An 18,866-nucleotide genomic window follows, 5' to 3' on the forward strand; every position below is an offset into this window, starting at 1 on the left:
ACTCCACAACTAGAAATTCCGCAATTAGAAACTCCGCAACTAGAAACTCCATCACTAGAAACTCCACAACCAGAAACTCGGCAAGAAGAAACTCCGCAATTAGAAACTCCGCAACTAGAAACTCCATCACTAGAAACTCCACAACCAGAAACTCGGCAAGAAGAAACTCCGCAACTAGAAACTCCACAACTTGAAACTTCGCAACTAGAAACTCCACAACTAGAAACTCCACAACTAGAGACTCCACAACTAGAAACTCCACAGCTAGAAAATCCACCACTGGGAACTCCGCAACTAGCAACTCCACAACCACAGACTCCGCAACTAGAAAACTCCAAAACTAGAAAACTCCACAACTAGAAACTTTCAACCAGACACACTGCAACTAGGAACTCTACAACTTCAAAATTCACAACTAGAACTCCACAACTTGAAACTCCACAACTAGATACTCCACAACTAGAAACTCCATCACTAGAAACTCCACAACCAGAGACTCGGCAACAAGAAACTCCGCAACTAGAAACTCCACAACTTGCGACTTTACAACTAGAAAACTCCGCAACTAGAAACTCTGCAACCAGAAACTCCGCAACTAGAACTCCGCAGCTAGAAACCTCACTACTTGAAACACCACAACTACATACTCCAAAACTACGATTTCCACAACAGGAAACTCCACAACTAGAAACTCCGCAACTAGGAACTCCACAACTTGAGATTTTGCAACTAGAAACTCGGCAACTAGAAACTCAACCACTAGAAACTCCACAACTAGAAACTAGTCATCTAGAAACTCCACAACTTGAAACACCACAACTAGATACTCCACAACTACAAACTCCACAACTAGAAACTTCACAACTAGAAACTCCACAACTAGAAACTCCACAACTTGAAACTCCATAACTAGAAACTCCACTACTAGAAAACTCCACAACTAGAAACTCTGCAACTAGAAACTCCGCAACTAGAAACTCCACAGCTAGAAACTTCACTACTTGAAACACTACAACTAGATACTCCAAAACTACGAATTCCACAACTAGAAATTCCGCAACTAGAAACTCCGCAACTAGAAACTCCGCAACTAGAAACTCCACAGCTAGAAATTCCACAACTTGAGATTTTGCTACTCGAAACTCGGCAACTAGAAACTCAACTACTAGAAACTCCACAACTAGAAACTTCTCAACTAAAAACTCCACAACTTGAAACACCACAACTAGATACTCCACAACTAGAAACTCCACAACTAGAAAACTCCACAGCTAGAAACTCTGCAACTAGAAACTCCGCAACTAGAAACTCCACAGCTAGAAACTTCACTACTTGAAACACTACAACTAGATACTCCAAAACTACGAATTCCACAACAATAAACTCCAACACTAGAAACTCCGCAACTAGAAACTCCACAACTAGAAACTCCTCAACTAGAAACTCCACAACTTGAAACACTACAACTAGATTCTCTAGAAACTCCACAACTAGAAACTCCACAACTTGAAACTCTGCAACTACAAATTCCACAACTAGAAACTCCACAACTTGATACCCAACAAATAGATACTCCACAACTACGGACTCCACAACTTGAAACTCCAACACTAAAAACTCCACAACCAGAAACTCCGCAAATAGAAACTCCACAGCTAAAAAATCCACAGCTAGAAATTCCACAACTAGAAACTCCACAACCACAGACTCTGCAACTAAAAAACTCCGCAACTAAAACTCCACAACTAGACAATCCGCAACTAGGAACTCTACAACTTCAAAATTTACAACTAAAAACTTCACAACTTTAAACTCCACAACTAGATACTCCACAACTACAAACTCCACAACTAGAAACTCCACAACTTGAAACTCCGCAACTAGAAACTCCGCCACTACAATCTCCGCAACTGGAAAACTCCGCAACTAGAAACTCTGCAACTAGAAACTCCGCAACTAGAAACTCCAGAGCTAGAAGCTCCACAACTACAAACTCCACAACTAGAGACTCCACAACTAGAAACTCCACAACTACGAGTACCACAACTACGAACCCCACAACTACAAACTCAACAACTAGAAATTCCACAACTAGAAACTCAACAACTTTAGACTTCGCAACTAGAAACTCCACAGCTAGAGACTCCACAACTACGAACTCCGCAACTAGAAACTCCACAGCTAAAAACTCCACAGCTAGAAACTCCACAACTACAAACTCCACAACTAGAGACTCCACAACTAGAAAGTCCGCAACTAGAAACTCTGCAACTAGAATCTCCGCAACTAGAAACTCCACAGCTAGAAAATCCACCACTAGAAACTCCACAATTAGCAACTCCACAACAACAGACTCCGCAATAAGAAAACTCCGCAACTAGAAATTCCCAACTTGACACTCCGCAACTAGGAACTCTACAACTTCAAAATCCACAACTAGAAACTCCACAACTTGAAACTCCACAACTAGATACTCCACAACTACAAACTCAACAACTACAAACTCCACAACTTGAAACTCCGCAACTAGAATCTCCATAACCAGAAACTCCACTACTAGAAAACTCCGCAACTAGAAACTCCGCAACTATAAACTCCACAGCTAGAAACTCCACAACTTGAGGCTTTGCAACTAGAAACTCGGCAACTAAAAACCGAACAACTAGAAACTCCACAACTAGAAACTCCACAACTTGAAACACAACAGATAGATACTCCACAACTACGAATTCCACAACTAGAAACTCCACAATTAGAAACTCCGCAACTAGAAACTCTGCACCTAGAAACTCTACAGCTAGAAACTCCACAACTTGAGACTTTACAACTAGAAACTCGGCAACTAGAAACCCAACAACTAGAATCTCCACAACTAGAAGCTCCACAACTGGAAACTCCACAACTTGAAACACAACTAATAGATACTCCACAACTACAAATTCCACAACTAGAAACTCCACAACTAGAAACTCCGCAATTAGAAACTCCGCAACTAGAAACTCCATCACTAGAAACTCCACAACCAGAAACTCGGCAAGAAGAAACTCCGCAACTAGAAACTCCACAACTTGAAACTTCGCAACTAGAAACTGCACAACTAGAAACTCCACAACTTGAGACTCCACAACTAGAAACTCCACAGCTAGAAAATCCACCACTGGGAACTCCAAAACTAGCAACTCCACAACCACAGACTCCGCAACTATAAAACTCCACAACTAGAAAACTCCACAACTAGAAACTCTCAACCAGACACACTGCAACTAGGAACTCTACAACTTCAAAATCCACAACTAGAACTCCACAACTTGAAACTGCACAACTAGATACTCCACAACTAGAAACTCCATCTCTAGAAACTCCACAAGCAGAAACTCGGCAACAAGAAACTGCGCAACTAGAAACTCCACAACTTGCGACTTTACAACTAGAAAACTCCGCAACTAGAAACTCTGCAACCAGAAACTCCGCAACTAGAAACTCCGCAGCTAGAAACCTTACTACTTGAAACACCACAACTAGATACTCCAAAACTACGAATTCCAACACAGGAAACTCCACAACTAGAAACCCCGCAACTAGAAACTCCGCAACTAGGAACTCCACAACTTGAGATATTGCAACTAGAAACTCGGCAACTAGAAACTCAACCACTAAAAACTCCACAACTTGAAACACCACAACTAGATACTCCACAACTACAAATTCCACAACTAGAAACTTCACAACTAGAAACTCCACAACTAGACACTCCACAACTTGAAACTCAATAACTAGAAACTCAACTACTAGAAAACTCCGCAACTAGAAACTCTGCAACTAGAAACTCCGCAACTAAAAACTCCACAGCTAGAAACTTCACTACTTGAAACACCACAACTAGAAACTCTGCAAGTAGAAACTGCGCAACTAGAAACTCCACAGCTAGAAACTTCACTACTTGAAACACTACAACTAGATACTCCAAAACTACGAATTCCACAACAAACTCCAACACTAGAATCTCCGCAACTAAAAACTCCACAACTAGAAACTCCTCAACTAGAAACTCCACAACTTGAAACACCACAACTAGATTCTCTAGAAACTCCACAACTAGAAACTCCGCAACTACAAATTCCACAACTAGAAACTCCACACCTTGAAACCCAACAAATAGATACTCCACAACTACGGACTCCACAACTAGAAATTCCAACACTAGAAACTCCACAACCAGAAACTCCGCAACTAAAAACTCCGCAAATAGAAACTCCACAGCTAAAAAATCCACACTTAGAAATTCCACAACTATCCTTTCCACAACTAAGGACTCCGGAACTAGAAAACTCCGCAACTAGAAACTCCCAACTAGACTTTCCGCAACAAGAAACTCCGCAACTAGAAACTCCACAACTTGAGACTTCGAAACTACAAACTCCACAACTAGAAACTCCACAACTAGAAACTCCACAACTAGAAACTCCACCACTAGAAACTCCGCAACTAGAAACTCCACAGCTAGAAAGTTCGCAACTAGAAACTCTGCAACTACAAACTCCGCACCTAGAAACTCCAGAGCTAGAAACTCCACAACTAGAAACTCCTCAACTAGAAACTCCACAACTTGAAACACTACAACTAGATTCTCTAGAAACTCCACAACTTGAAACTCCGCAAACTCCACAACTAGAGACTCCACAACTAGAAACTCCACAACTACGAGTACCACAACTACGAACCCCGCTACTACAAACTCAACAACTAGAAATTCCACAACTAGAAACTCAACAACTTTAGACTTCGCAACTAGAAACTCCACAACTAGAGACTCCACAACTACGAACTCCGCATCTAGAAACTCCACAGCTAGAAACTCCACAGCTAGAAACTCCACAACTACAGACTCCACAACTAGAGACTCCACAACTAGAAAGTCCGCAACTCGAAACTCTGCAACTAGAAACTCCGCAACTAGAAACTCCACAGCTAGAAACTCCACCACTAGAAACTCCACAACTGGCAACTCCACAACTACAGACTCCGCAATAAGAAAACTCCGCAACTAGAAACTCCCAACTTGACACTCCGCAACTAGGAACTCTACAACTTCAAAATCCACAACTAGAAACTCCACAACTTGAAACTCCACAACTAGATACTCCACAACTACAAACTCCACAACTACAAACTCCACAACTTGAAACTCCGAAACTAGAAACTCCACCACTAGAAACTCCACAACTAGCAACTGCACAACAACAGACTCCGCAATAAGAAAACTCCGCAACTAGAAACTCCACAACTAGACAATCCGCAACTAGGAACTCTACAACTTCAAAATCCACAACTAAAAACTTCACAACTTGAAACTCCACAACTAGATACTCCACAGCTACAAACTCCACATCTAGAAACTCCACAACTTGAAACTCCGCAACTAGAAACTCCGCCACTACAATCTCCACAACTGGAAAACTCCGCAACTAGAAACTCTGCAGCTAGAAACTCCACAACTTGAGACTTTACAACTAGAAACTCAACAACTAGAAACCCAACAACTAGAAACTTGACAACTAGAGCCTCCACAACTTGAAACTCCACAACTTGAAACACAACTAATGGATACTCCACAACTACAAATTCCACAACTAGAAACTCCACAACTAGAAATTCCGCAATTAGAAACTCCGCAACTAGAAACTCCATCACTAGAAACTCCACAACCAGAAACTCGGCAAGAAGAAACTCCGCAATTAGAAACTCCGCAACTAGAAACTCCATCACTACAAACTCCACAACCAGAAACTCGGCAAGAAGAAACTCCGCAACTAGAAACTCCACAACTTGAAACTTCGCAACTAGAAACTCCACAACTAGAAACTCCACAAGTATGGACTCCACAACTAGAAACTCCACAGCTAGAAAATCCACCACTGGGAACTCCGCAACTAGCAACTCCACAACAACAGACTCCGCAACTAGAAAACTCCACAACTAGAAAACTCCACAACTAGAAACTTTCAACCAGACACACTGCAACTAGGAACTCTACAACTTCAAAATTCACAACTAGAACTCCACAACTTGAAACTCCACAACTAGATACTCCACAACTAGAAACTCCATCACTAGAAACTCCACAACCAGAGACTCGGCAACAAGAAACTCGGCAACTAGAAACTCCACAACTTGCGACTTTACAACTAGAAAACTCCGCAACTAGAAACTTTGCAACCAGAAACTCCGCAACTAGAACTCCGCAGCTAGAAACCTTACTACTTGAAACACCACAACTAGATACTCCAAAACTACGATTTCCACAACTACGAACCCCGCAACTACAAACTCAACAACTAGAAATTCCACAACTAGAAACTCAACAACTTTAGACTTCGCAACTAGAAACTCCACAACTAGAGACTCCACAACTACGAACTCCGCAACTAGAAACTCCACAGCTAGAAACTCCACAACTACAAACTCCACAACTAGAGACTCCACAACTAGAAAGTCCGCAACTAGAAACTCTGCAACTAGAAACTCGGCAACTAGAAACTCCACAGCTAGAAAATCCACCACTAGAAACTCCACAACTGGCAACTCCACAACTACAGACTCCGCAATAAGAAAACTCCGCAACTAGAAACTCCCAACTTGACACTCCGCAACTAGGAACTCTACAACTTCAAAATCCACAACTAGAAACTCCACAACTTGAAACTCCACAACTAGATACTCCACAACTACAAACTCAACAACTACAAACTCCACAACTTGAAACTCCGCAACTAGAATCTCCGTAACCAGAAACTACACTACTGGAAAACTCCGCAACTAGAAACTCCGCAACTATAAACTCCACAGCTAGAAACTCCACAATTAGAAACTCCGCAACTAGAAACTCTGCACCTAGAAACTCTACAGCTAGAAACTCCACAACTTGAGACTTTACAACTAGAAACTCGGCAACTAGAAACCCAACAACTAGAAACTCCACAACTAGAACCTCCACAACTTGAAACTCCACAACTTGAAACACAACTAATAGATACTCCACAACTACAAATTCCACAACTAGAAACTCCACAACTAAAAACTCCGCAAATAGAAACTCCGCAACTAGAAACTCCATCACTAGAAACTCCACAACCAGAAACTCGGCAAGAAGAAACTCCGCAACTAGAAACTCCACAACTTGAAACTTCGCAACTAGAAACTCCACAACTAGAAACTCCACAACTAGAGACTCCACAACTAGAAACTCCACAGCTAGAAAATCCACCACTGGGAACTCCACAACTAGCAACTCCACAACCACAGAATCCGCAACTAGAAAACTCCACAACTAGAAAACTCCACAACTAGAAACTCTCAACCAGACACACTGCAACTAGGAACTCTACAACTTCAAAATCCACAACTAGAACTCCACAACTTGAAACTCCACAACTAGATACTCCACAACTAGAAACTCCATCACTAGAAACTCCACAACCAGAAACTCGGCAACAAGAAACTGCGCAACTAGAAACTCCACAACTTGCGACTTTACAACTAGAAAACTCCGCAACTAGAAACTCTGCAACCAGAAACTCCGCAACTAGAAACTCCGCAGCTAGAAACCTTACTACTTGAAACACCACAACTAGATACTCCAAAACTACGAATTCCACAACAGGAAACTCCACAACTAGAAACCCCGCAACTAGAAACTCCGCAACTAGGAACTCCACAACTTGAGATATTGCAACTAAAAACTCGGCAACTAGAAACTCAACCACTAAAAACTCCACAACTTGAAACACCACAACTAGATACTCCACAACTACAAATTCCACAACTAGAAACTTCACAACTAGAAACTCCACAACTAGACACTCCACAACTTGAAACTCAATAACTAGAAACTCAACTACTAGAAAACTCCGCAACTAGAAACTCTGCAACTAGAAACTCCGCAACTAAAAACTCCACAGCTAGAAACTTCACTACTTGAAACACCACAACTAGAAACTCTGCAAGTAGAAACTGCGCAACTAGAAACTCCACAGCTAGAAACTTCACTACTTGAAACACTACAACTAGATACTCCAAAACTACGAATTCCACAACAAACTCCAACACTAGAATCTCCGCAACTAAAAACTCCACAACTAGAAAAACTCCTCAACTAGAAACTCCACAACTTGAAACACCACAACTAGATTCTCTAGAAACTCCACAACTAGAAACTCCACAAGTTGAAACTCCGCAACTACAAATTCCACAACTAGAAACTCCACAACTTGAAACCCAACAAATAGAAACTCCACAACTACGGACTCCACAACTAGAAATTCCAACACTAGAAACTCCACAACCAGAAACTCCGCAACTAAAAACTCCGCAAATAGAAACTCCACAGCTAAAAAATCCACACTTAGAAATTCCACAACTATCCTTTCCACAACTAAGGACTCCGGAACTAGAAAACTCCGCAACTAGAAACTCCCAACTAGACTTTCCGCAACAAGAAACTCCGCAACTAGAAACTCCACAACTTGAGACTTCGAAACTACAAACTCCACCACTAGAAACTCCACAACTAGAAACTCCACAACTAGAAACTCCACCACTAGAAACTCCGCAACTAGAAACTCCACAGCTAGAAAGTTCGCAACTAGAAACTCTGCAACTAGAAACTCCGCAACTAGAAACTCCAGAGCTAGAAACTCCACGCCTACAAACTCCACAACTAGAGACTCCACAACTAGAAACTCCACAACAACGAGTACCACAACTACGAACCCCGCTACTACAAACTCAACAACTAGAAATTCCACAACTAGAAACTCAACAACTTTAGACTTCGCAACTAGAAACTCCACAACTAGAGACTCCACAACTACGAACTCCGCAACTAGAAACTCCACAGCTAGAAACTCCACAGCTAGAAACTCCACAACTACAAACTCCACAACTAGAGACTCCACAACTAGAAAGTCCGCAACTAGAAACTCTGCAACTAGAAACTCCGCAACTAGAAACTCCACAGCTAGAAACTCCACCACTAGAAACTCCACAACTGGCAACTCCACAACTACAGACTCCGCAATAAGAAAACTCCGCAACTAGAAACTCCCAACTTGACACTCCGCAACTAGGAACTCTACAACTTCAAAATCCACAACTAGAAACTCCACAACTTGAAACTCCACAACTAGATACTCCACAACTACAAACTCCACAACTACAAACTCCACAACTTGAAACTCCGAAACTAGAAACTCCACCACTAGAAACTCCACAACTAGCAACTCCACAACAACAGACTCCGCAATAAGAAAACTCCGCAACTAGAAACTCCACAACTAGACAATCCGCAACTAGGAACTCTACAACTTCAAAATTCACAAATAAAAACTTCACATTTTGAAACTCCACAACTAGATACTCCACAACTACAAACTCCACAACTAGAAACTCCACAACTTGAAACTCCGCAACTAGAAACTCCGCCACTACAATCTCCACAACTGGAAAACTCCACAACTAGAAACTCTGCAACTACAAACTCCGCAACTAGAAACTCCAGAGCTAGAAGCTCCACAACTACAAACTCCACAACTAGAGACTCCACAACTAGAAACTCCACAACTACGAGTACCACAACTACGAACCCCACAACTACAAACTCAACAACTAGAAATTCCACAATTAGACACTCCACAACTTTAGATTTCGCAACTAGAAACTCCACAAGTAGAGACTCCACAGCTACGAACTCCGCAACTAGAAACTCCACAGCTAGAAACTCCACAGCTAGAAACTCCACAACTACAAACTCCACAACTAGAGACTCCACAACTAGAAAGTCCGCAACTAGAAACTCTGCAACTAGAAACTCCGCAACTAGAAACTCCACAGCTAGAAAATCCACCACTAGAAATTCCACAACTAGCAACTCCACAACAACATACTCCGCAATAAGAAAACTCCGCAACTAGAAACTCCCAACTTGACACTCCGCAACTAGGAACTCTACAACTTCAAAATCCACAACTAGAAACTCCACAACTTGAAACTCCACAACTAGATACTCCACAACTACAAACTCAACAACTACAAACTCCACAACTTGAAACTCCGCAACTAGAAACTCCATAACCAGAAACTCCACTACTAGAAAACTCCGAAACTAGAAACTCCGCAACTATAAACTCCACAGCTAGAAACTCCACAACTTGAGACTTTGCAACTAGAAACTCGGCAACTAGAAACCGAACAACTAGAAACTCCACAACTAGAAACTCCACAACTTGAAACACAACAGATAGATACTCCACAACTACGAATTCCAAAACTAGAAACTCCACAATTAGAAACTCCGCAACTAGAAACTCTGCACCTAGAAACTCTACAGCTAGAAACTCCACAACTTGAGACTTTACAACTAGAAACTCAACAACTAGAAACCCAACAACTAGAAACTTGACAACTAGAGCCTCCACAACTTGAAACTCCACAACTTGAAACACAACTAATGGATACTCCACAACTACAAATTCCACAACTAGAAACTCCACAACTAGAAATTCCGCAATTAGAAACTCCGCAACTAGAAACTCCATCACTAGAAACTCCACAACCAGAAACTCGGCAAGAAGAAACTCCGCAATTAGAAACTCCGCAACTAGAAACTCCATCACTAGAAACTCCACAACCATAAACTCGGCAAGAAGAAACTCCGCAACTAGAAACTCCACAACTTGAAACTTCGCAACTAGAAACTCCACAACTAGAAACTCCACAACTAGAGACTCCACAACTAGAAACTCCACAGCTAGAAAATCCACCACTGGGAACTCCGCAACTAGCAACTCCATAACCACAGACTCCGCAACTAGAAAACTCCACAACTAGAAAACTCTACAACTAGAAACTTTCAATCAGACACACTGCAACTAGGAACTCTACAACTTCAAAATTCACAACTAGAACTCCACAACTTGAAACTCCACAACTAGATACTCCACAACTAGAAACTCCATCACTAGAAACTCCACAACCAGAGACTCGGCAACAAGAAACTCCGCAACTAGAAACTCCACAACTTGCGACTTTACAACTAGAAAACTCCGCAACTAGAAACTCTGCAACCAGAAACTCCGCAACTAGAACTCCGCAGCTAGAAACCTTACTACTTGAAACACCACAACTAGATACTCCAAAACTACGATTTCCACAACTACGAACCCCGCAACTATAAACTCAACAACTAGAAATTCCACAACTAGAAACTCAACAACTTTAGACTTCGCAACTAGAAACTCCACAACTAGAGACTCCACAACTACGAACTCCGCAACTAGAAACTCCACAGCTAGAAACTCCACAACTACAAACTCCACAACTAGAGACTCCACAACTAGAAAGTCCGCAACTAGAAACTCTGCAACTAGAAACTCGGCAACTAGAAACTCCACAGCTAGAAAATCCACCACTAGAAACTCCACAACTGGCAACTCCACAACTACAGACTCCGCAATAAGAAAACTCCGCAACTAGAAACTCCCAACTTGACACTCCGAAACTAGGAACTCTACAACTTCAAAATCCACAACTAGAAACTCCACTTGAAACTCCACAACTAGATACTCCACAACTACAAACTCCAAAACTACAAACTCCACAACTTGAAACTCCGCAACTAGAAACTCCACAACTAGAAACTCCAAAACTAGAAACTCCACAACTAGAAACTCCGCAACAAAAACTCCACAGCTAGAAAGTCCGCAACTAGAAACTCAGCAACTAGAAACTCTGCAACTAGAAACTCCACAGCTAGAAAATCCACCACTAGAAACTTTACAACTAGCAACTCCACAACTACAGACTCCGCAACTAGAAAACTCTGCAACTAGAAACTCCCGACTAGACGCTCTGCAACTAGAAACTCTACAACTTCAAAATCCACAACTAGAAACTCCGCAACTTGAAACTCCACAAATAGATACTCCACAACTAGAAACTCCACAACTAAAAACTTCACAACTAGAAACTCCACAACTTGAAACTCCGCAACTAGAAACTCCATAACTAGACACTCCACTACTATAAAACTCGCAACTAGAAACTCCGCAACTACAAACTCCACAGCTAGAAACTCCACAACTTGAGATTTTGCAACTAGAAACTCGGCAACTAGAAACCGAACAACTAGAAACTCCACAACCAGAAACTCAGCAAGAAGAAGCTCCACAACTACCAACTCCACAACTAGAGACTCCACAACTAGAAACTCCACAACTACGAGTACCACAACTACGAACCCCACAACTACAAACTCAACAACTAGAAATTCCACAACTAGAAACTCAACAACTTTAGACTTCGCAACTAGAAACTCCACAACTAGAGACTCCACAACTACGAACTCCGCAACTAGAAACTCTACAACTTCAAAATCCACAACTAGAAACTCCACAACTTGAAACTCCACAACTAGATACTCCACAACTACAAACTCAACAACTACAAACTCCACAACTTGAAACTCCGCAACTAGAAACTCCATAACCAGAAACTCCACTACTAGAAAACTCCGCAACTAGAAACTCTGCAACTAGAAACTCCGCAACTAGAAACTCCACAGCTAGAAACTTCACTACTTGAAACACCACAACTAGATACTTCAAAACTAGAAACTCCACAACTACGAGCTCCACAACTACGAACCCCATCACTACAAACTCCACAACTAGAAACTTCACAACTAGAAACTCCACAACTAGAGACTCCACAACTAGGAACTCCACAACTAGAGACTCCACAACCAGAAACTCCCCAACTAGAAACTCCACAACTTGAGACTTCGAAACTTCAAAATCCACAACTAGAAACTCCACAACTTGAAACTCCACAACTATATACTCCACAACTACAAACTCCACAACTACAAACTCCACAACTTGAAACTCCGCAACTAGAAACTCCATAACTAGAAACTCCACTACTAGAAAACTCCGCAACTAGAAACTCTGCAACTAGAAACTCCGCAACTAAAAACTCCACAGCTAGAAACTTCACTACTTGAAACACCACAACTAGAAACTCTGCAAGTAGAAACTGCGCAACTAGAAACTCCACAGCTAGAAACTTCACTACTTGAACCACTACAACTAGATACTCCAAAACTACGAATTCCACAACAAACTCCAACATTAGAATCTCCGCAACTAGAAACTCCATAACTAGAAACTCCTCAACTAGAAACTCCACAACTTGAAACACCACAACTAGATTCTCTAGAAACTCCACAACTAGAAACTCCACAACTTGAAATTCCGCAACTACAAATTCCACAACTAGAAACTCCACAACTTGAAACCCAACAAATAGATACTCCACAACTACGAACTCCACAACTAGAAACTCCAACACTGGAAACTCCACAACCAGAAACTCCGCAACCAAAACACTCCGCAAATAGACACTCCACAGCTAAAAAATCCACAGCTAGAAATTCCACAACTAGCTACTCCACAACTAAAGACTCCGGAACTAGAAAACTCCGCAACTAGAAACTCCCAACTAGACTTTCCGCAACAAGAAACTCCGCAACTAGAAACTCCACAACTTGAGACTTCGAAACTACAAACTCCACAACTAGAAACTCCACAACTAGAAACTCCACCACTAGAAACTCCGCAACTAGAAACTCCACAGCTAGAAAGTTCGCAACTAGAAACTCTGCAACTAGAAACTCCGCAACTAGAAACTCCAGAGCTAGAAACTCCACAACTACAAACTCCACAACTAGAGACTCCACAACTAGAAACTCCACAACTACGAGTACCACAACTACGAACCCCGCAACTACAAACTCAACAACTAGAAATTCCACAACTAGAAACTCAACAACTTTAGACTTCGCAACTAGAAACTCCACAACTAGAGACTCCACAACTACGAACTCCGCAACTAGAAACTCCACAGCTAGAAACTCCACAGCTAGAAACTCCACAACTACAAACTCCACAACTAGAGACTCCACAACTAGAAAGTCCGCAACTAGAAACTCTGCAACTAGAAACTCCGCAACTAGAAACTCCACAGCTAGAAACTCCACCACTAGAAACTCCACAACTGGCAACTCCACAACTACAGACTCCGCAATAAGAAAACTCCGCAAGTAGAAACTCCCAACTTGACACTCCGCAACTAGGAACTCTACAAATTCAAAATCCACAACTAGAAACTCCACAACTTGAAACTCCACAACTAGATACTCCACAACTACAATCTCCACAACTACAAACTCCACAACTTGAAACTCCGCAACTAGAAACTCCACAACTAGAAACTCCAAAACTAGAAACTCCACAGCTAGAAAATCCACCACTAGAAACTCCACAACTAGCAACTCCACAACAACAGACTTCGCAATAAGAAAACTCCGCAACTAGAATTTCCACAACTAGACAATCCGCAACTAGGAACTCTACAACTTCAAAATCCACAACTAAAAACTTCACAACTTGAAACTCCACAACTAGATACTCCACAACTACAAACTCCACAACTAGAAACTCCACAACTTGAAACTCCGCAACTAGAAACTCCGCCACTACAATCTCCACAACTGGAAAACTCCGCAACTAGAAACTCTGCAACTAGAAACTCCGCAACTAGAAACTCCAGAGCTAGAAGCTCCACAACTACAAACTCCACAACATGAGACTCCACAACTAGAAACTCCACAACTACGAGTACCACAACTACGAACCCCACAACTACAAACTCAACAACTAGAAATTCCACAACTAGAAACTCAACAACTTTAGACTTCGCAACTAGAAACTCCACAGCAAGAGACTCCACAACTACGAACTCCGCAACTAGAAACTCCACAGCTAGATACTCCCCAGCTAGAAACTCCACAACTACAAACTCCACAACTAGAGACTCCACAACTAGAAAGTCCGCCACTAGAAACTCTGCAACTAGAAACTCCGCAACTAGAAACTCCACAGCTAGAAAATCCACCACTAGAAACTCCACAACTAGCAACTCCACAATAGACTCCGCAATAAGAAAACTCCGCAACTAGAAACTCCCAACTTGACACTCCGCAACTAGGATATCTACAACTTCAAAATCCACAACTAGAAACTCCACAACTTGAAACTCCACAACTAGATACTCCACAACTACAAACTCAACAACTACAAACTCCACAACTAGAAACTCCGCAATTATAAACTCCACAGCTAGAAACTCCACAACTTGAGACTTTGCAACTAGAAATTCGGCAACTAGAAACCGAACAACTAGATACTCCACAACTTGAAACACAACAGATAGATACTCCACAACTGCGAATTCCACAACTAGAAACTCCACAATTAGAAACTCCGCAACTAGAAACTCTGCACCTAGAAACTCTACAGCTAGAAACTCCACAACTTGAGACTTTACAACTAGAAACTCGGCAACTAGAAACCCAACAACTAGAAACTCCACAACTAGAACATCCACAACTTGAAACTCCACAACTTGAAACACAACTAATAGATACTCCACAACTACAAATTCCACAACTAGAAACTCCACAACTAGAAACTCCGCAATTAGAAACTCCGCAACTAGAAACTCCATCACTAGAAACTCCACAACCAGAAACTCGGCAAGAAGAAACTCCGCAACTAGAAACTCCACAACTTGAAACTTAGCAACTAGAAACTCCACAACTAGAAACTCCTCAACTAGAGACTCCTCAACTAGAAACTCCACAGCTAGAAAATCCACCACTGGGAACTCCACAACTAGCCACTCCACAACCACAGACGCTGCAACTAGAAAACTCCACAACTAGAAAACTCCACAACTAGAAACTCTCAACCAGACACACTGCAACTAGGAACTCTACAACTTCAAAATCCACAACTAGAACTCCACAACTTGAAACTCCACAACTAGATACTCCACAACTAGAAACTCCATCACTAGAAACTCCACAACCAGAAACTCGGCAACAAGAAACTCCGCAACTAGAAACTCCACAACTTGCGACTTTACAACTAGAAAACTCCGCAACTAGAAACTCTGCAACCAGAAACTCCGCAACTAGAAACTCCGCAACTAGGAACTCCACAACTTGAGATTTTGCAACTAGAAACTCGGCAACTAGAAACTCAACCACTAGAAACTCCACAACTAGAAACTCCTCAACTAAAAACTCCACAACTTGAAACACCACAACTAGATACTCCACAACTACAAACTCCACAACTAGAAACTTCACAACTAGAAACTCCACAACTAGAAACTCCACAACTTGAAACTCCATAACTAGAAACTCCACTACTAGAAAACTCCACAACTAGAAACTCTGCAACTAGAAACTCCGCAACTAGAAACTCCACAGCTAGAAACTTCACTACTTGAAACACTACAACTAGATACTCCAAAACTACGAATTCCACAACTAGAAACTCCGCAACTAGAAACTCCGCAACTAGAAACTCCACAGCTAGAAATTCCACAACTTGAGATTTTGCTACTAGAAACTCGGCAACTAGAAACTCAACCACTAGAAACTCCACAACTAGAAACTTCTCAACTAAACACTCCACAACTTGAAACACCACAACTAGATACTCCACAACTACAAACTCCACAACTAGAAACTCCACAACTAGAAACTCCATAACTTTACACTCCACTACTAGAAAACTCCACAACTAGAAACTCTGCAACTAGAAACTCCGCAACTAGAAACTCCACAGCTAGAAACTTCACTACTTGAAACACTACAACTAGATACTCCAAAACTACGAATTCCACAACAATAAACTCCAACACTAGAAACTCGCAACTAGAAACTCCACAACTAGAAACTCCTCAACTAGAAACTCCACAACTTGAAACACTACAACTAGATTCTCTAGAAACTCTACAACTAGAAACTCCACAACTTGAAACTCCGCAACTACAAATTCCACAACTAGAAACTCCACAACTTGAAACCCTACAAATAGATACTCCACAACTACGGACTCCGCAACTAGAAACTCCAACACTAGAAACTCCACAACCAGAAACTCCGCAACTAAAAACTCTGCAAATAGAATCTCCACAGCTAAAAAATCCACAGCTAGAAATTCCACAACTAGAAACTCCACAACTACAGACTCCGCAACTAGAAAACTCCGCAACTATAAACTCCACAACTAGACAATCCGCAACTACAATCTCCACAACTGGAAAACTCCGCAACTAGAAACTCTGCAACTAGAAACTCCGCAACTAGAAACTCCAGAGCTAGAAGCTCCACAACTACCAACTCCACAACTAGAGACTCCACAACTAGAAACTCCACAACTACGAGTACCACAACTACGAACCCCACAACTACAAACTCAACAACTGGAAATTCCACAACTAGAAACTCAACAACTTTAGACTTCGCAACTAGAAACTCCACAACTAGAGACTCCACAACTACGAACTCCGCAACTAGAAACTCCACAGCTAGAAACTCCACAGCTAGAAACTCCACAACTACAAACTCCACAACTAGAGACTTTACAACTAGAAAGTCCGCAACTAGAAACTCCGCAACTAGAAACTCTACAGCTAGAAAATCCACCACTAGAAACTCCACAACTAGCAACTCCACAACTACAGACTCCGCAATAGGAAAACTCCGCAACTAGAATTTCCCAACTTGACACTTTGCAACTAGGAACTCCACAACTTGAAACTCCGCAACTAGAAACTCCATAGCTAGAAACTCCACTACTAGAAAACTCCGCAACTAGAAACTCTGCAACTAGAAACTCCGCAACTAGAAACTCCACAGCTAGAAACTTCACTACTTGAAACACCACAACTAGATACTTCAAAACTACGAATTCCACAACTAGAAACTCCGCAACTAGAAACTCCACAGCTAGAAACTCCACAGCTAGAAACTCCACAACTAGAGACTCCACAACTAGAAACTCCACAACTACGAACTCCACAACTACGAACTCCACAACTACGAACCCCATCACTACAAACTCCACAACTAGAAACTTCACAACTAGAAACTCCACAACTTTAGACTTCGCAACTACAAACTCCACAACTAGAGACTCCACAACTAGGAACTCCACAACTAGAGACTCCACAACCAGAAACTCCCCAACTAGAAACTCCACAACTTGAGACTTCGAAACTACAAACTCCACAACTAGAAACTCCACAACTAGAAACTCCACAACTAGAAACTCCACCACTAGAAACTCCGCAACTAGAAACTCCACAGCTAGAAAGTCCGCAACTAGAAACTCTGCAACTAGAAACTCCGCAACTAGAAACTCCACAGCTAGAAAATCCACCACTAGAAACTCCACAACTAGCAACTCCCAACTAGACACTCCGCAACTAGGAACTCTACAACTTCATAATCCACAACTAGAAACTTCACAACTTGAAACTCCACAACTAGATACTCCACAACTACAAACTCCACAACTACAAACTCCACAACTTGAAACTCCGCAACTAGAAACTCCATAACTAGAAACTCCACTACTAGAAAACTCCGCAACTAGAAACTCTGCAACTAGAAACTCCGCAACTAAAAACTCCACAGCTAGAAACTTCACTACTTGAAACACCACAACTAGAAACTCTGCAAGTAGAAACTGTGCAACTAGAAACTCCACAGCTAGAAACTTCACTACTTGAACCACTACAACTAGATACTCCAAAACTACGAATTCCACAACAAACTCCAACACTAGAATCTCCGCAACTAGAAACTCCACAACTAGAAACTCCTCAACTAGAAACTCCACAACTTGAAACACCACAACTAGATTCTCTAGAAACTCCACAACTTGAAACTCCGC

This window comes from Rhipicephalus microplus, unplaced genomic scaffold (genome assembly GCF_043290135.1).
Source record: "Rhipicephalus microplus isolate Deutch F79 unplaced genomic scaffold, USDA_Rmic scaffold_17, whole genome shotgun sequence".
NCBI classification, from domain to species: Eukaryota; Metazoa; Arthropoda; class Arachnida; order Ixodida; family Ixodidae; genus Rhipicephalus; species Rhipicephalus microplus.